Source organism: Tachypleus tridentatus, chromosome 3 (assembly GCF_004210375.1).
Source record: "Tachypleus tridentatus isolate NWPU-2018 chromosome 3, ASM421037v1, whole genome shotgun sequence".
NCBI lineage: Eukaryota > Metazoa > Arthropoda > Merostomata > Xiphosura > Limulidae > Tachypleus > Tachypleus tridentatus.
In genome coordinates this window covers 7,057,787-7,080,873 of record NC_134827.1, presented here as the reverse complement: position 1 = coordinate 7,080,873, position 23,087 = coordinate 7,057,787, and the positions used below count along the sequence as shown (strand labels likewise).

General features: G+C 20.3%; 1 pseudogene across 1 annotated transcript in view; it reads left to right on the top strand.

Moving 5' to 3' along the window:
• Positions 1-22,764, top strand: part of LOC143247912 (serine/threonine-protein kinase 16-like) — a 65,425-nt pseudogene extending 42,661 nt beyond the window's left edge. Inside the window, exons 7-8 of the transcript XR_013026742.1 lie at positions 22,007-22,134; positions 22,635-22,764. The product of XR_013026742.1 is annotated as a serine/threonine-protein kinase 16-like (transcript). The remainder of the gene's footprint in view (positions 1-22,006; positions 22,135-22,634) is intronic.
• The last annotated feature ends 323 nt before the right edge of the window (positions 22,765-23,087 follow it).

Genomic DNA, 23,087 nt, shown 5'->3' with positions numbered 1-23,087 from the left:
ATTTAGTATAAACTATTACACTTTTAATTTAGTATAAACTATTACTATTACTTTAATTTAGTATAAACTATTACACTTTAATTTAGTATAAACTATTACACTTTAATTTAGTATAAACTATTACTCTTTAATTTAGTATATTACACTTTAATTTAGTATAAACTATTACACTTTAATTTAGTATAAACTATTACACTTTAATTTAGTATAAACTATTACACTTTAATTTAGTATAAACTATTACACTTTAATTTATTAAACTTTAATTTATTACTATTACTTTAATTTAGTATAAACTATTACACTTTTAATTTAAGTATAAATTTAGTATACTATTACACTTTAATTTAGTATAAACTATAACACTTTAATTTAGTATAAACTATTACACTTTAATTTAGTATAAACTATTACACTTTAATTTAGTATAAACTATTACACTTTAATTTAGTATAAACTATTACACTTTAATTTAGTATAAACTATTACACTTTAATTTAGTATAAACTAATACAATTTTAATTTAGTATAAACTATTACACTTTAATTTAGTATAAACTATTACACTTTAATTTAGTATAAACTATTACACTTTAATTTAGTATAAACTATTACACTTTAATTTAGTATAAACTATTACACTTTTTTAATTTAGTATAAACTATTACACTTTAATTTTAATTTAATTTATATAACTATTACTTTAATTTTTAATTTAGTATAAACTATTACACTTTAATTTAGTATAAACTATTACACTTTAATTTAGTATAAACTATTACACTTTAATTTAGTATAAACTATTACACTTTAATTTAGTATAAACTATTACACTTTAATTTAGTATAAACTATTACACTTTAATTTAGTATAAACTATTACATTTTTTAATTTAGTATAAACTATTACACTTTAATTTAATTTAGTATAAACTATTACACTTTAATTTAGTATAAACTATTACACTTTAATTTAGTATAAACTATTACACTTTAATTTAGTATAAACTATTACACTTTAATTTAGTATAAACTATTACACTTTAATTTAGTACAAACTATTACACTTTAATTTTAGTATAAACTATTACTATTACTTTAATTTAGTATAAACTATTACACTTTAATTTAGTATAAACTATTACACTTTAATTTAGTATAAACTATTACACTTTAATTTAGTATAAACTATTACACTTTAATTTAGTATAAACTATTACACTTTAATTTAGTATAAACTATTATCCTTTAATTTAGTATAAACTATTACACTTTAATTTAGTATAAACTTTAATTTTAAACTATTACACTTTAATTTAGTATAAACTATTACTTTAATTTAGTATAAACTATTACTTTAATTTAGTATATAAACTATTACACTTTAATTTAGTATAAACTATTACACTTTAATTTAGTATAAACTATTACACTTTAATTTAGTACTTAAAGTATTATTACACTTTAATTTAGTATAAACTAGTATTTAGTATAAAACTTTAATTTATAAACTATTACACTTTAATTTAGTATAAATTATTACTTTAATTTAGTATAAACTATTACACTTTAATTTAGTATAAACTATTACACTTTAATTTAGTATAAACTATTACTTTAATTTAGTATAAACTAACTTTTAATTTAGTATAAACTTTAATTTAAGTATAAACTATTAAACTTTAATTTAGTATAAACTATTACATTTTAATTTAGTATAAACTATTACACTTTAATTTAGTATAAACTATTACACTTTAATTTAGTATAAACTATTACACTTTAATTTAGTATAAACTATTACACTTTAATTTAGTATAAACTATTACACTTTAATTTAGTATAAACTATAACTTTAATTTAGTATAATTTAATTTTTAATAAACTATTACACTTTAATTTAGTATAAATATTACACTTTAATTTAGTTAAACTTTAATTTAGTATAAACTATTAATTTTTTAGTATTTAGTATAAACTATTACTTTTTGAAATTTAGTATAAACTATTACACTTTTTTAATTTAGTATAAACTTATAACTATTACACTTTAATTTAGTATAAACTATTACACTTTAATTTAGTATAAACTATTAGTCACTTTAATTTAGTATAAACTATTACACTTTAATTTAGTATAAACTATTACACTTTAATTTAGTATAAAAACTATTACACTTTAATTTAGTATAAACTATATTACACTTTAATTTAGTATAAACAATTTTATTTATTAAACCCTTTAATTTAGTATAAACTATTACCCTTTAATTTAGTATAAACTATTACACTTTAATTTAGTATAAACTATTACTATTACATTTAATTTAGTATTATTACACCTTAATTTAGTATAAACTATTACCTTTAATTTAGTATAAACTATTACACTTTAATTTAGTATAAACTATTACACTTTAATTTAGTATAAACTATTACACTTTAATTTAGTATAAACTATTACCTTTAATTTTTAATTTATTATTACACTTTAATTTAGTATAAACTATTACCCTTTAATTTATTATAAACTATTACACTTTTAATTTAGTATAAACAATTACACTTTAATTTAGTATAAACTATTACTTTAATTTAGTATAAACTATTACTTTAATTTAGTATAAACTATTACACTTTAATTTAGTATAAACTATTACCCTTTAATTTAGTATAAAACTTTAATTTAGTTAAACTATTAATTTAATTTAGTATAAACTTTAGTATAAACTATTACCCTTTAATTTAGTATAAACTATTACACTTTAATTTAGTATAAACTATTACACTTTAATTTAGTATAAACTATTACACTTTAATTTAGTATAAACTATTACACTTTAATTTAGTATAAACTATTACACTTTAATTTAGTATAAACTATTACACTTTAATTTAGTATATAAACTATTAGTATAAACTTTAATTTAGTATAAACTATTACACTTTAATTTAGTATTAACACTTTAATTTAGTATATATTAAAACTATTAAACACTTTAATTTAGTATAAACTATTACACTTTAATTTAGTATAAACTATTACACTTTAATTTAGTATTATTACATTTTATTTAGTATAAACTATTAAACTATTACACTTTAATTTAGTATAAACTATTACACTTTAATTTTAGTATAAACTATTACACTTTATTTTTAGTATAAATTTATTATAAACTTTAATTTAGTATAAACTATTACACTTTAATTTAGTATAAACTATTACACTTTAATTTAGTATAAACTATTATCCTTTAATTTAGTATAAACTATTACACTTTAATTTAGTATTTACTATTAAACTTTATTATAAACTTTAATTTAGTATAAACTATTACACTTTAATTTAGTATAAACTATTACACTTTAATTTAGTATAAATAAACTATTACACTTTAATTTAGTATAAACTATTACACTTTAATTTAGTATAAACTATTACCCTTTAATTTAGTATAAACTATTACACTTTAATTTAGTATAAACTATTACACTTTAATTTAGTATAAACTATTACACTTTAATTTAGTATAAATATTAACCTTTAATTTAGTATAAACTATTATCCTTTAATTTAGTACAAACTATTACACATTAATTTAGTATAAACAATTACACTTTAATTTAGTATAAACTATTACACTTTAATTTTTAAACTATAAACTTTAATTTAGTACAAACTATTACATAAAATTAGTATAAACTATTACCCTTTAATTTAGTATAAACTATTACCTTTAATTTAGTATAAACTATTACACTTTAATTTAGTATAAAACCTTTATTACACTTTAATTTAGTATAAACTATTACACTTTAATTTAGTATAAACTATTACACTTTAATTTAAGTATAAACTATTACACTTTAATTTAGTATAAACTAAACTATTACTTTAATTTATAAACTACTTTAATTTAGTATAAACTATTACACTCTAATTTAGTATAAATTATTACCCTCTAGTTTACTATAAACTATTACACTTTAATTTAGTATAAACTATTATTTAATTTAACTTTAATTTAGTATAAACTACTACACTTTAATTTAGTATAAACTTTATTAAACTATTACTATTATTACTTTAATTTAGTATAAACTATTACACTTTAATTTAGTATAAACTATTACACTTTAATTTAGTATAAAGTATTACACTTTAATTTAGTATAAACTATTACACTTTAATTTAGTATAAACTATTAACTTTAATTTTAATTTAGTATAAACTATTACACTTTAATTTAGTATAAACTATTACACTTTAATTTAGTATAAACTATTTTTAATTTAGTATAAACTATTATAACTATTACTTTAATTTAGTATAAACTATTACCCTTATATTTAGTGTAAACTCTTACACTTTAATTTAGTATAAACTATTTCCCTTTAATTATTATAAACTATTACACTTTAATTTAGTATAAACTATTACACTTTAATTTAGTATAAACTATTAATTTAGTATATATTAACTTTATTTAGTATAAACTATTACACTTTAATTTAGTATAAACTATTTTTAATTTAGTATAAACTATTACACTTTAATTTACACTTTAATTTAGTATAAACTATTACCCTTATTTTTAGTATTATCACTTAAATTTAGTATAAACTATTACACTTTAATTTAGTATAAACTATTACCCTTTAATTTAGTATAAACTATTACACTTTAATTTAGTATAAACTATTACACTTTAATTTAGTATAAACTATTGTCCTTTAATTTAGTATAAACTATTACACTTTAATTTAGTATAAACTATTACACTTTAATTTAGTATAAACTATTACCCTTTAATTTAGTATAAATTATTACACTTTAATTTAGTATAAACTATTACCTTTTAATTTAGTATAAACTATTATTTAGTTTTTTTAATTTAGTTTAATTAGTATAACCTTTTAATTTAGTTAAAAGTATTTACTCTTTAATTTAGTATAAACTATTACCCTTTAATTTAATATAAACTATTACACTTTAATTTGTATAAACTATAAACTATTACACTTTAATTTAGTATAAACTATTACCTTTTAATTTGTATAAACTATTAAACTTTAATTTAGTATAAACTATTACACTTTAATTTAGTATAAACTATTACACTTTAATTTATAAACTATTTTAATTTAGTATAAACTATTACACTTTGATTTAGTATAAACTATTACATTTTAATTTATATAAACTATTACATTTTAATTTAGTATAAACTATTACACTTTAATTTAGTATAAACTATTACACTTTAATTTAGTATAAACTATAAAACTTTAATTTAGTATAAACTATTAAACTTTAATTTAGTATAAACTATTAGCTTTTTATTTAGTATAATTTATTATCTTTTAATTTAGTATAAACTATTACATTTTAATTTACTATAAACTATTTACCTTTAATTTGGTATAAACTATTACACTTTAATTTAGTATAAACTATTACCCTTTAATTTAGTATAAACTATTACACTTTAATTTAGTATAAACTATTACACTTTAATTTAGTATAAACTATTAAACTTTAATTTATAATTAACTATTACCCTTTAATTTAGTATAAACTATTACACTTTAATTTAGTAAACTAAACTATTGCACTTTAAATTAGTATAAAGTATTACCCTTTAATTTAGTACAAACTATTACTATTTAATTTAGTACAAACTATTACACTTTAATTTAGTATAGTAACTTTAATTTAGTTTAAACTTTAATTTATATTATAAACTATTAGCCTTTAATTTAGTATAAACTATTACACTTTTATATTTACTATTAGCCTTTAATTTAGTATAAACTATTGCCCTTAATTTTGTACAGCAGTTTGTGCACGGATTTTACAACTATAAAATCAGGTCTTCCATTTTCATCGCTAGTTGGGGAATATAGTATAAACCCTTTGTGGCTTTGATATAAGAATAAGTATAAACTATTATTTAATTTAGTATAAACTATTACATTAAAATTAGTATAAGCTATTACGTTTTAAATTAGTATAAACTATTACCTTTAATTTACTATAAACTATTACACTTTAATTTAGTATAAACTATTACACTTTAATTTTAATTTAGTAGTAAACTATTACACTTTAATTTAGTATAAACTATTACTTTTTAATTTAGTATAAACTATTACTTTTTAATTTAGTATAAACTATTATCTTTTAATTTAGTATAAACCATTACACTTTAATTTAGTATAAACTATTACCCTTTAATTAAGTACAAACTATTACACTTTAATTTGTATAAACTATTATCCTTTAATTTAATACAAACAATTAAATTTTATTTTTAGCATAAACTATTACACTTTAATTTAGTATAACTATTACACTTTAATTTAGTATAAACTATTACACTTTAATTTAGTATAAACTATTACCTTTAATTTAGTATAAACTATTACACTTTAATTTAGTATAAACTATTACCCTTTAATTTAATATAAAGTATTACATTTTAATTTAGTATAAACTATTACACTTTGATTTAGTATAAATTATTACACTTTCATTAAACATAATATACTATCCTTTAATTTAGTATAAACTATTACACTTTAATTTAGTATAAACTATCACTGTTTAATTTGGTACTAAACTATTACTTTAATTTAGTATAAACAATTACTCTTTAATTTAGTATAAATTATAACCCTTTAATTTAGTATAAACTATTATCCTTTAATTTAGTGTAAACTATTATACTTTAATGTAGTATAAACCATTGGCCTCTAATTTAGAAATTTAAAAACTATTACAATTTTATTTAGGACAAACTATTACACTTTATTTTAGTATAAAGTATAACATTTTTATTTAGTATAAACTATTACCCTTTAATTTAGTATAAACTATTACACATAAATATAGCATAAACTTTTACACTTTAATTTAGTATAAACTATTACCCTTTAATTTAGTGTAAATTATTACACTTTAATGTAGTATAAACAATTGGCCTTTAATTTAGTAAAACTATTACACTTTAATTTAGTACAAACTATTACACTTTAATTTTTAAGTATAACACTTTAATTTAGTATAAACTATTACCTTTAATTTAGTATAAACTATTACACTTTAATTTAGTATAAACTATTACCCTTTAATTTAGTATAAACTATTACACATAAATTTAGTATAAACTATTACACTTTAATTTAGTATAAACTATTACCCTTTAATTTAGTATAAATTATTACACTTTAATTTAGTATAAACTATAACACTTTAATTTAGTATAAACTAACTTTAATTTTGTATAAACTATTACCTTTTAATTTAGTATAAACTTTAATTTAGTATTACATTACCCTTTAATTTAGTATAATCTATTACCTTTTAATTTAGTATAAACTATTACCTTTAATTTAGTATAAAGTATTACACTTTAATTTAGTATAAACTATTGTCCTTTAATTTAGTATAAACTATTAAACTTTAATTTGGTATAAACTATTACAGTTTAATTTCGCGTAAACTACTACCCTTTAATTTAGTATAAATTATTAATCTTTAATTTAGTATAAACTATTCCTTTTTAATTTAGTATAAACTATTATTTTTTTAATTTAGTATAATTCATAACCTTTTAATTTAGTATGAAGTATTTACTCTTTAATTTACTATAAACAATTTCCCTTTAATTTAATATAAACTATTACACTTTAATTTGCTATAAACTATTACAGTTTAATTTCGTGTAAACTACTACCTTTTAATTTGTATAAACTATTAAACTTTAATTGAGTGTAAACTATTACACATAAATTTGTATAAACTATTACACTTTAAATATCATTTAATTTAATATAAACTATTACACTTTGATTTCGTATAAACTATTACATTTTAATTTATATAAACTATTACATTTTAATTTAGTATAAACTATTGCTCTCTTATTTATTATAAACTATTACACTTTAATTTAGTATAAACAATAAAACTTTAATTTAGTATAAGCAATAAAACTTTAACTTAGTATAAACTATTAGCCTTTTATTTAGTATAATTTATTATCTTTTAATTTACTATAAAGTATTACATTTTAATTTACTATAAACTATTTCCCTTTAATTTGGTATAAACTATTACACTTTAATTTCGTGTAAAGTACTACCCTTTAATTTAGTATAAATTATTACACTTTAAATTAGTATAAACTATTGCACTTTAATTTAGTATAAACTATTAAACTTTAATTTATAATTAATCATTACCCTTTAATTTAGTATAAACTATTACACTTTAATTTAGTGTAATCTATTGCACTTTAAATTAGTATAAAGTATTACCCTTTAATTTACTACAAAATATTACTATTTAATATAGTACAAACTAATACACTTTAATTTAGTATAAAGTACTTCACTTTAATTTAGTTTAAACTTTCACACGTTTATATTAGCAAAAACTATTAGCCTTTAATTTAGTATAAAGTATCACACTTTTATATTAGCAAAAACTATTAGCCTTTAATTTAGTATAAACTATTGCCCTCCGCTTGTACAGCAGTGTGTGCACGGATTTACAACTATAAAATCAGGTCTTCCATTTTCATCGCTAGTTGGGGAAGATAGCCCTTTGTGGCTTTGATATAAGAATAAAAACTTATTTAATTTAGTGTAATCTTTTACACGTAAAATTATTATAAGCTATTACGTTTTAAATTAAAATAAACTATTACCTTTAATTTACTATGAACTATTTCACTTTAATTCAGTACAAACTATCACTTTTTAATTTAGTACAAACAATTACATTTTAATTTAGTACAAACTATTACTTTTCAATTTAGTATAAACTATTACCCTTTAATTTAGTATAAACTATAACACCCTAATTAAGTACAAACTATGACACTAATTTGTATAAACTATTATCCTGTAATTTAATACAAACAATTAAATTTTATTTTAGCATAAACTATTACACTTTAATTTAGTATAATGTATTACACTTTAATTTAGTATAAACTTTTACACTTAAATTTAGTATAAGCTATTACACTTTAATTTTGTGTAAACTATTACCCTTTAATTTTGTATAATCTATTACCTTTTAATTTAGTATAAAATATTACATTTTAATTTAGTATAAACTATTAGCCTTTAATTTAGTATAATCTATTACCTTTTAATTTAGTATAAACTATTGTCCTTTAATTTAGTATAAACTATTAAACTTTAATTTAGTATAAACTATTACACTTTAATTTATTTAGTAAACTATTACCCTTTAATTTAGTATAAATTATTAATCTTTAATTTAGTATAAACTATTCCTTTTTAATTTAGTATAAACTATTATTTTTTTAATTTAGTATAATTCATAACCTTTTAATTTAGTATGAAGTATTTACTCTTTAATTTACTATAAACTATTTCCCTTTAATTTAATATAAACTATTACACTTTAATTTGCTATAAACTATTACAGTTTAATTTAGTGTAAACTATTACCTTTAATTTAGTATAATTTGTATAAACTATTAAACTTTAATTTAGTATAAACTATTACACTTTAATTTAGTATAAACTATTACACTTTAAATATCATTTAATTTAATATAAACTATTACACTTTAATTTAGTATAAACTATTACATTTTAATTTATATAAACTATTACATTTTAATTTAGTATAAACTATTACTCTTTAATTTAGTATAAACTATTACACTTTAATTTAGTATAAACTATTACACTTTAATTTAGTATAAACTATTACCTATTAATTTACTATAAACTTTAATACGTAAAATTAGTATAAACTATTACACTTTAAATTAGTATAAACTATTATTCTTGAATATACTATGAACTATTTCACTTTAATTTAGTATAAACTATTCACTTTAATTTAGTATAAACTATTACATTTTAATTTAGTATAAACTATTACACTTTAATTTAGTATAAACTATTACCCTTTAATTTAGTATAAACTATTACACTTTAATTTAGTACAAACTATTACACTTTAATTTGTATAAACTACTATCCTGTAATTTAATACAAACTATTACACTTTATTTTAGTATAAACTATTACACTTTAATTTAGTATAAACTATTACACTTTAATTTAGTATAAACTATTACACTTAAATTTAGTATAAACTATTACCTTTAATTTAGTATAATCTTTTACACTTAAATTTAGTATAAACTATTACCCTTTAATTTAGTATAAACTATTACATTTTAATTTAGTATAAACTATTACACTTTAATTTAGTATAAATTATTACACTTTAATTTATTAAAATAATATACTATCCTTTAATAATATCTAGTACTTTAATTTAGTATAAACTATTACACTTTAATTTAGTATAAACTATTACTGTTTAATTTGGTATAAACTATTACACTTTAATTTAGTATAAACTATTACTCTTTAATTTAGTATAAACTATTACACTTTAATTTAGTATAAACTATTACCCTTTAATTTAGTATAAACTATTATACTTTAATTTGTATAAAGTATAAACCATTACCTTTAATTTAGTAAAAACTATTACAATTTAATTTAGGACAAACTATTAGACTTTATTTTAGTATAAATTTATAACATTTTAATTTAGTATAAACTATTACCCTTTAATTTAGTATAAACTATTACACTTTAATTTAGTATAAACTATTACACTTTAATTTAGTATAAACTATTACCCTTTAATTTAGTATAAACTATTACACTTTAATTTAGTATAAACTATTGGCCTTTAATTTAGTATAAAACTATTACACTTTTAATTTAGTATAAACTATTACACTTTATTTTAGTATAATGTATAACATTTTATTTAGTATAAACTATTACCCTTTAATTTAGTATAAACTATTACACTTAAATTTAGTATAAACTATTACACTTTAATTTAGTATAAACTATTACCCTTTAATTTAGTATAAATTATTACACTTTAATTTAGTACAAACTATTAACACTTTAATTTGTATAAACTATTACCCTTTAATTTTAGTATAAACTATCACCTTTTAATTTTTAGTATAAACTATTACATTTTAATTTAGTATAAACTATTACCTTTAATTTAGTATAAACTATTACCTTTTAATTTAGTATAAACTATTGTCCTTTAATTTAGTATAAACTATTAAACTTTAATTTGGTATAAACTATTACACTTTAATTTAATTTCAGTATAAACTACTTTAATTTAGTATACCCTTTAATTTAGTATAAATTATTAATCTTTAATTTAGTATAAACTATTACCTATTTTTAATTTAGTATAAACTATTATTTTTTAATTTAGTATAAACTATAACCTTTTAATTTAGTATAAAGTATTTACTCTTTAATTTACTATAAACTATTTCCCTTTAATTTAATATAAACTATTACACTTTAATTTGCTATAAACTATTACTGTTTAATTTCGTGTAAACTACTACCTTTTAATTTGTATAAACTATTAAACTTTAATTTAGTATAAACTATTACACATTAATTTGTATAAACTATTACACTTTAAATATCATTTAATTTAATATAAACTATTACACTTTGATTTCGTATAAACTATTACATTTTAATTTATATAAACTATTACATTTTAATTTAGTATAAACTATTGCTCTCTTATTTATTATAAACTATTACACTTTAATTTAGTATAAACTATTACACTTTAATTTAGTATAAACTATTACCTATTAATTTACTATAAACTTTAATACGTAAAATTAGTATAAACTATTACACTTTAAATTAGTATAAACTATTATTCTTGAATATACTATGAACTATTTCACTTTAATTCAGTACAAACTATCACTTTTTAATTTAGTACAAACAATTACATTTTAATTTAGTACAAACTATTACTTTTCAATTTAGTATAAACTATTACCCTTTAATTTAGTATAAACTATAACACCCTAATTAAGTACAAACTATGACACTAATTTGTATAAACTATTATCCTGTTATTTAATACAAACAATTAAATTTTATTTTAGCATAAACTATTACACTTTAATTTAGTATAATGTATTACACTTTAATTTAGTATAAACTTTTACACTTAAATTTAGTATAAGCTATTACCTTTAATTTAGTATAATCTTTTACACGTAAATTTAGTATAATCTATTACCCTCTAATTTAATCTAAAGTATTACATTTTAATTTTGTATAAACTATTACACTTTGATTTAGTATAAATTATTACACTTTCATTAAACATAATATACTATCCTTTAATTCAGTACAAGCTATTACACTTTAATTTAGTATAAACTATCACTGTTTAATTTGGTGTAAACTATTACTCTTGAATTTAGTTTAAACAATGACTCTTTTATTTAGTATAAATTATAACCCTTTAATTTAGTATAAACTATTATCCTTTAATTTAGTGTAAACTATTATACTTTAATGTAGTATAAACCATTGGCCTCTAATTTAGAAAAAACTATTACAATTTTATTTAGGACAAACTATTAGACTTTATTTTAGTATAATGTATAACATTTTTATTTAGTATAAACTATTACCCTTTAATTTAGTATAAACTATTACACATAAATATAGCATAAACTTTTACACTTTAATTTAGTATAAACTATTACCCTTTAATTTAGTGTAAATTATTACACTTTAATGTAGTATAAACAATTGGCCTCTAATTTAGTAAAAACTATTACAATTTTATTTAGTACAAACTATTACACTTTATTTTAGTATAATGTATAACATTGTTATTTAGTATAAACTATTACCCTTTAATTTAGTATAAACTATTACCCTTTAATTTAGTATAAACTATTACACTTTAATTTAGTATAAACTATTACCCTTTAATTTAGTGTAAATTATTACACTTTAATTTGGTATAAGCTATAACAGTATAATATTGTGTAAACTACTACCCCTTAATTTTGTATAATCTATCACCTTTTAAGTTAGTGTAAAATATTACATTTTAATTTAGTATAAACTATTACCCTTTAATTTAGTATAATCTATTACCTTTTAATTTAGTATAAAGTATTACACTTTAATTTAGTATAAACTATTGTCCTTTAATTTAGTATAAACTATTAAACTTTAATTTGGTATAAACTATTACAGTTTAATTTCGCGTAAACTACTACCCTTTAATTTAGTATAAATTATTACTCTTTAATTTAGTATAAACTATTCCTTTTTAATTTAGTATAAACTATTATTTTTTTAATTTAGTATAATTCATAACCTTTTAATTTAGTATGAAGTATTTACTCTTTAATTTACTATAAACTATTTCCCTTTAATTTAATATAAACTATTACACTTTAATTTGCTATAAACTATTACACTTTAATTTGCTATAAACTATTACTGTTTAATTTCGTGTAAACTACTATTTTTTAATTTGTATAAACTATTAAACTTTAATTGAGTGTAAACTATTACACTTGAATTAGTATAAACTATTTCCCTTTAATTTACTATGTACTATTTCACTTTAATTCAGTACAAATTATCACTCTTTAATTTAGTACAAACTATTACATTTTAATTTAGTACAAACTATTACATTTTAATTTAGTATAAACTATTACATTTAATTTTGTATAAACTATTACACTTTAATTTAGTATAAACTATTATCCTTTAATTTACTATAAACTTTTACTTTTAAATTTAGTATAAGCTATAACCTTTAATTTAGTATAATCTTTACACGTAAATTTAGTATCATCTATTACACTTTAATTTAGTATAATCTATTACCCTTTAATTTAATATAAAGTATTACATTTTAATTTTGTATAAACTACAACACTTAAATTTAGTATAAACTCTTACACTTTAATTTAGTATAAACTATTACACTTTAATTTAGTACAAACTATTACACTTTAATTTAGCATAAATTTATACCCTTTAATTAAGTATAAACTATTACACTTAAATTTAATATAAACTATTACAGTTTAATTTCTTGTAAACTACTACCCTTTAAGTTAGTACAAACTATTACACTTTAATTTGTATTAACTAGTAAACTTTAATTTACTGTAAACTATTACATTTAAAATTAGTATAAACTATTACCCTTTAATTTACTATGAACTATTTCACTTTAATTCAGTACAAATTATCACTTTTTTATTTAGTACAAACTATTACCTTTTAATTTTGTATAAACTATTACATTTAATGTTGCATAAACTACTACATTTCAATTTAGTATAAAATATTACACTTTAATTTAGTATAAACTTTAACATCGTATTTAGTCTAAGCTATTCTATTTAATTTAGTATAAACTATTACTTTTTAATATAGTATAAACTATTAATTTTTCATTTAGTATAAACTGTTACATTTTAATTTAAAATAATCTATTACACTTAAATTTAGTATGAACTATTGCCGTTTAATGTACAATAAAGTATTACATTTTAATTTAGTATAATGCATTACAGTTTTAATTTAAAATAATCTATTACACTTAAATTTAGTATGAACTATTGCCCTTTAATGTAGAATAAACTATTACATTTTAATATAGTATAGAGCATTACATTTTAATTTAAAATAATCTATTACACTTAAATTTAGTATAAACTATTGCTCTTTAATTTAGAATAAACCATTACACTTTAATATAGTACAAACTATTACACTTTATTTTAGTATTAACTATTACCCTTTAATTTAGGATAAACTATGACACTTAAATTTAGTATAAACTATTACCCTTTCATTTAGTATAATCTATTATTTTCAATTAATATAAAGTATTACATTTTAATTTAGTATAAACTATTATCCTTTAATTTAGTACAAACAATTGACTTCTAATTTAGTATAAACTATTACACCTTTAATTTAGTACAAAGTATTACACTTAAATTTAGTATAAGCTATAACACTTTAATTTAGTATACACTATTACTTTTTTTTAGTATAAACTATTACCCTAGAATTTAGTATAAACAATAACACTTTAATTTACTCTCAACTATTTTCCTTTAATTTAGTATAAACTATTGCACTTTAATTTGGTATAAACTATTACAATTTAATTTCGTGTAAACTACTACTTTTTAATTTAGTATAAACCATTACCCTTTAATTTAGTGTAAACTATTACACTTTAATTTAGTATAAAGTATTACACTTTAATATAGTATAAACAATTAAACTTTAATTTAGAATTAATCATTACCCTTTAATTTAGTATAAACTATTACACTTTAATTTAGTATAAACTATTACACTTTAATTTAGTATAAACTATCACACTTTTATATTAGCTAAAACTATTAGCCTTTAATTTAATATAAACTATTGCCCTCCGGTAGTACAGCAGTTTGTGCACGGATTTGCAACGCTAAAATCAGGTCTTCCATTTTCATCGCCGGCCTCGGAATATAGCACTTTGTGGCTTTGATATGAGAAAAAAATACTTATTTAATTTAGTATAATCTTTCACACGTAAAACTAGTATAAGCTATTACGTTTTAAATTAGTATAAACTATTACCCTTTAATTTACTATGAACTATTACATTTTAATTTAGAGAAACTATTACCCTTTAATTTAGTACAAACTATTACATTTTAATTTAGAGAAACTATTACTTTTTAATTTAGTATAAACTATAACACTTAATTTAGTATAAGCTATTGAACTCTAATTTAGTATAAACTATAACACCCTAATTAAGTACAAACTATGACACTTTAATTTGTATAATCTATTATCCTGTAATTTAGTACAAACTATTACATTTTATATTAACATAAACTATTACACTTTAATTTAGTATAAACTATTACATTTTAATATTTATGAACTATTACACTTTAATTTAGTATGAACTATTGCCCTCTAATTTATTATAAACTATTACACTTTAATTTAGTGTAATGTATTACATTTTAATTTAGTATAATCAATTACCCTTTAATTTAATATAAAGTATTAAATTTTAACTTCTGTATAAACTAGTACCCTTTGATTTAGTATAAAATAATATAATTTAATTTAGTATAAACTATAATTCTTTAATTTAGTATAAACTATAATTCTTTAATTTAGTATAAACTATTACAATTTAATTTAGTAGAAACTATTACACTTTATTTTAGTATTAAGTATTACACTTTAATTTAGTATAATCTATAACTCTTTAATTTCTTATAAATTATTACCCCTCAATTTACTATAAACTATTTCCCTTTAATTTAGTATAAACTATTACACTTTAATTTGGTAAAAACTATTACACTTTAATTTGGTATAAACTTTAGCACTAAATTTAGTATAAGCTATTACATTTTAAATTAGTATAAATTATTACTTTTTAATACAGTATAAACTATTAATTTTAATTTAGTATAATGCAATACACTTTAATTTAAAATAATCTATTACACTTTAATTGAGTACGAACTATTGCCCTTTAATTAAGAATAAACTATTACACTTTAATTTAGTACAAACTATTACACTTTATTTTAGTATTAAGTATTACACATTAATTTAGTATAAACTATGACATTTAAATTTAGTATAAACTATTACACTTTAATTTAGTATAAACTATTACACTTTTATTTAGTCTAATATCTTACACTTTAATTTAGTCTAATATATTACACTTTAATTTAGTATAAGCTGTTACCCTTTAATTTACTACAAACAATTACTATTTAATATAGTACAAACTATTACACTTTAATTTAGTATAAACTATTGCCCTTTAATTTAGTATAAACTATTACACTTTAATTTAGTACAAACTCTTACTCTTTAATTAATACAAACTATTACTCTTTAATTTAGTACAATCTACTACACTTTATTTTAGAATTAAGCATTAAAATTTAATTTAGTAAAAACTATTACACTTAAATTTAGTACAAACTCTTACACTTTAATTTAGTATAAACTATTACAATTTTAATTTAGCATAAACTATTGGTTTTTAATTTAGTATAAACTATTACACTTTAATTCAGTAAACACTATTACACTTTAATTTAATATAAACTACTATCCTTTAATTTACTACAAACTCAAACACTTTAATTTAGTACAAACTCAAATACTTTAATTTAGTACAAACTATTACACTTTATTTTTGTATTAAGTATTATACCATAATTTAGTATAAACTATTACACTTTAATTTAGTATTATCTTTTTTTAATTTAGTACAAACTATTATACTTTAATTTAGTATAAACTACTATCCTTTAATTTATTTCAAAATAATACTTATTTAATTAGTACAAACTATTACACTTTAATTTACTACAATCTTTTACACTTTATTTGAGTATAAACTATTTCTTTTTAATTTGGTATTGACTATAACATTTAATTTAGTATAAGCCCTTACACTTTAATTTGGTATAAACTACAAGTCTTTAATTTACTACAAACTATTATACTTAATTTAGTATAAACTATTTCCGTTTAAATTAGTATAAACTATCACACTTCAATTTAGTATAAACTAATACACTATAATTTAGAACAAAATATTACACTTTATTTTAATATTAAGTATTACACTTTACTTTAGCATAAATTAATACCCTTTAATTAAATATAAACTATTACACTTAAATTTGTTATAAACTATTACAGTTTAATTTCGTATAAAGTGCTACCCTATAATTCAGTACAAACTATCACACTTTAATTTAGTACAAACTATTGCACTTTAATTTAGTATTAAGTATTACACTTTCATTTACTATAAACTATTACACTTTAATTTATTATTAACTTTTTTAATTTAGTGCAAACTATTATACTTTAATTTAGTATAAACTACTATCCTTTAATTTATTTCAAAATAATACTTATTTAATTAGTACAAACTATTACACTTTAATTTACTACAAAATTTTACACTTTATTTGAGTATAAACTATTTTCTTTTAATTTGGTATTGACTATTACATTTAATTTAGTATAAACCCTTACACTTTAATTTGGTATAAACTACAAGTCTTTAATTTAATACAAACTATTATACTTAATTTAGTATAAACTATTTCCGTTTAATTTAGTATAAACTATCACACTTCAATTTAGTATAAACTAATACAATTTAATTTAGAACAAAATATTACACTTTTATTTAGTACAAACTATTACACTTTATTTTAATATTAAGTATTATACTTTACTTTAGCGTAAACTAATACCCTTTAATTAAATATAAACTATTACACTTAAATTTAGTATAAACGCTTACACATTATTTAGTATAAACTATAACTTTGAATATAGTATAATCTATTACCTTTTAATTTAGTATGAAGTATAACACTTTAATTTACTATAAACTATTTCCCTTTAATTTAATATAAACTATTATACTTTAATTTGTGTAAACTGCTACACTATAATTTAGTACAAACTATTACACTTTAATTTAGTACAAACTACTACACTTTATTTTAGTATTAAGTATTACACTTTCATTTACTATAAACTATTACACTTTTTATTTAATACAAACTATTACACTTTATTTTAGTATTAAGTATTACTCTTTAATTTAGTATCAACTATTTCATTTTAATTTCGTATGGACTATTAGACTTTAATTTAGCATAAGCCCTTACACTTTAATTTGGTATAAACTACAAGTCTTTAATTTAGTACAAACTATTAGTATTTAATTTAGTATAAACAATTTCCCTTTAATTTAAAATAAACTATTACACTTTAATTTAGTATAAACTATTGCCCTTTAATTTGGTATAAACTAACACACTTAAATTTAGTATAAACTACTATACTTTAATTTATTATAAACTATTACCCTTTAATTTGGTATAAACTAACACACTTAAATTTAGAATAAACTATTACACTTTAATTCAGTACAAACTATTAAACTTTAATATAGTACAAACTATTAAACTTTAATATAGTACAAACTATTACACTTTAATTTAGTATAAACTATTAAACTTTAATATAGTACAAACTATCACACTTTAATTTAGTATAAACTATTAAACTTTAATATAGTACAAACTGTTACACTTTAATTTAGTATAAACTATTACACTTTATTTTAATATTAAGTATTACACTTTACTTTAGCATAAATTAATACCCTTTAATTAAATATAAACTATTACACTTAAATTTAGTATAAACGCTTACACATTATTTAGTATAAACTATGACCTTCAATATAGTATAATCTATTACCTTTTAATTTAGTACGAAGTATAACACTTTAATTTACTATAAACTATTCCCTTTAATTTAATATAACTATTACACTTTAATTTGCTATAAACTATTAGAGTTTAATTTCGTGTAAACTGCTACCCTATAATTCAGTACAAACTATTACACTTTAATTTAGTATAAACTACTCTCCTTTAATTTAGTACAAACTATTACACTTTAATTTAGTACATACTATTACATTTTAATTTAGTACAAACTACTACACTTTATTTTAGTATTAAGTATTACTCTTTCATTTACTATAAACTATTACACTTTAATTTAATACAAACTATTACACTTTATTTTAGTATTAAGTATTACACTTTAATTTAGTATCAACTATTTCATTTTAATTTCGTATGGACTATTAGACTTTAATTTATCATAAGCCCTTACACTTTAATTTGGTATAAACTACAAGTCTTTAATTTAGTACAAACTAAACTCTCTCAACGTACCATCGCTGGTGAGATTGGGCGTAGAAAACTGCTGTTGCAAATTTCTTAAAAGACCTTGAGGGATATGGAACGAGAATTTCAAGTGGTCAGCCCAAGAAAATTTCGCCAGCGTTGAGCAGGCGGATTCGACAGGTTGCCCGGTAAGACACCAGCTGATCGTCGAACTAGATAAAGGGCTTTACGGACGCAGAATGCAGTACAAGAACAATAAAACGGCATCTACGAGAGAAAGGCTTTAAAACCGTAAACGTCTTCAAATGCCACGCCTCTACATGACGAAACAACTCGGTTAAACTTTGCTGAGAAGCACCAAACATGGGACGTATAAAAGTGGAAGAAGGTTTCTGATGAGAAAAAGTTAACTTGGATGGTCCAGATGGCTTCCAATGGTACGATAAGTATATAAAACCGGAGACATTTTCTACATTACACAGTGGCGAAGGTTCCATCACGATCTGGAGTGCTTTTTCTATCCATGGAACAATGGAGCTTCAGGTTATACAGGGACGTCAAACAGCAGCTGGCTACATTGGCATGTTGGAAAGAGCATTTTTATTGACTGAAGGTCCTCGTTTCTTTTGAAATGATTGGATCTTTCAGCAGGACAACGCTGCAATCCCCAATGCCCACCGGACAAAGGACTTTTTCATGGCGAATAACGTGATTCTTTTGGACCGTCCAGCGTGTTCGCCCGAACTGAACCCCATTGAAAATGTTTGGGGGTGGTTGGCAAGAGAAGTCTATAGAACTGGACGTCAATTACAAACAGTGCCTGATCTTCGTGAAGCCATCTTCACCACATGGAATAATATTCCAGCCAGCCTTCTGCAAACGCTTTTGTCGACCATGCCAAAGCGAATGTTTGAAGTTATTCGCAATGACGGCCGTGCAACTCACTACTGATACTCCTTGTTAGGCATCTCCTACCCCGTTTAGGACTTCTTTTTGGTATGTTCTTGAACTTTTGACCAGCTAGTATTTAGGCTAATTTCATAGTGTTTACATTTTCCCTATTAAATGCTAAAACGTTTTTATATTTTTATTTTCCCTTATCTCATTTCCATCTTTCAAAGCTCTACTCAAATAAGTGGTTGAGTCTAACAACGCAAAATGCATATTTTTTCTTTATGTTCATTGTACTTAAGATTTTGGCCAGCAATGTGTATATATATATATATTGTAAAACTTAGTCTAGTACGTTACAACAGAATACGACGTTGAAGGCATTGAAACGTATAGTGTTTTTAAGTAGTGTTTTAATTGTCTATTTGATTTTAAAATTATACAAACGCTGATCACTTATACTTGGTGGTGAGCTAAAAATTGTTATTTTATTAATGGTTTTCTGGATTCTGTTTTCTTAAAAGGAAACACTGCGAATCACATGAGAAAATACAGTAACTGCAGAAAAAAAGAAAGGGAAGTTTATTATTTTTTCTACTGCACTAACTTTTTCTATTGCACTAACACAGTTCTATGTAAATTAGTTAGAAGTTTATCTATAATTAAATATTTTCAGCAAAGGTACTAAAACAAACTGCTTTTATACATTGCGTTAAATGCTATTGTCAAAGATTACGCAAATATATACACAAGTGTATGAAGATGGAGACGTGTTTCGATCAGATTAAATAGAAAATGAATTTCAAATCACGTAATTTTAAATGCTCAATACACTTTAAACAGAAAAATAACACTATTTCAACAATAAATATTAACCATTGCTAATAGTATGTTAATACACAAAATCTTGTAAAGAAATCTAAAATAAATTTAGACCCAGTATTTCGAAACAACCACAAACGTATATGGACACATATTTGGTCATTTTCAGTCCAACTCGTATTTGTAACTAAAGAGTGTCTTTGCGTGTGTCTTTCTTATAGCAAAGCCACATCGGACTATCTGCTGTATCCACCGAGGGGAATCGAAACCCCTGATTTTGGTGTTGTAAATCCATCGAAATTTATTGTTCCGTAACAAAGTATCTAGATTTTACTTTAAATAAACCAACGCTTTTTCAAAAAACATATATTGTCAATGGTGAAAAATACCTTTAACAAAGTACTGATGAATTATATTATATCTAGGAAGCTATTTGAAGTTTTAAACACGGAATTGTGTGGCATTTGATATAAATGTAGTGCAAGCTTATGAAACTCCAAATTTTTTACCTTTGTATTAATGCACATATATTGAAATTACTTATAATTTTACTTTTAACTAAATTTATCGAATATTTTCTGATTCTTTGTTATTGTTGTTTTTTTTCAGCATTCTACTTCAGAAATCTCTCCCAAATTCTGGCTTATACGACTGGTGACAAAATCCCAGATGACAACGAACATTACACTTCCCTTACTTCATCTGTTTTATACTAATAGCTCCTCGCTGGTACCTCGGTAAGTCTACGGATTTACAAGGTAAAATCAGGGGGTTCGATTCTCCTCGGTGATCTCAGCAAATAGCCCGATGTGGTTTTGTAAAAGAAAATACACACACATTAGTAAGTATTGTGTTTCTTTAAGTGATTATATCGTTTCATCCCATAAGTAATGTCCGAAAATTTAATACAGAAAGGGCATCATCATTTCTCTCTAGCTTTAATGACTAAAATATGTAGTACGACATGTATAAAAATATTCAGACATATAAAAAAAACTAACCTAACTCCAATTTTTCAGATCATTAATCAAATCAACCCTCATAACCATGGATGTGTCTGAGGAGTACATTAGGCATATAAAACTTTATTTTTTTTAAAAAGGCAATAGTGCAGCAGAAACTACACGAAACATTCAAGGTGTTTATGGTGCGGAGTCTCTCAATGAAAGAAGATGTCGAAGGTGGTTTCAGAAATTAGATGAGGTGAATACAGCTTAACTGATGCGCCACGTTCAAGTCGTCCTGCTGAGTTTAATTATGACCTTCTGTTGGTTGCACTTGATGAAGGTTGTGCTGTAAAAATTGAAGAACTAGCACAGAAGCTTAATTCAACCCATTCAACAGTTCGTTTATCTAAAACAGCTTGAAAATGTGTCAAAACTTGAAATATGGGTCCTCCACGATTTGACAGAAGCCAACCTTAGAGCAAGAGTGGGCATTTGCACTTCTTTACACTCTCGTCAACGTAACTCACTTTTTTTGGAAAGGATAGTAACTGGAGATGAAAAATGGATATATTATAAAAATGTTAAGCACCATAGACAATGGCTCAATGCAGGTAAACTGGCTAAAGCACAGCCCAAAATGGACCTCCACCCGAGGAAAGTTTTGTTAAGCGTTTGGCGAAATATTGTTAGTGTGATCTACTTTGAGTTGCTGCCACTCAATGTAACGATTACATCAGACTTCT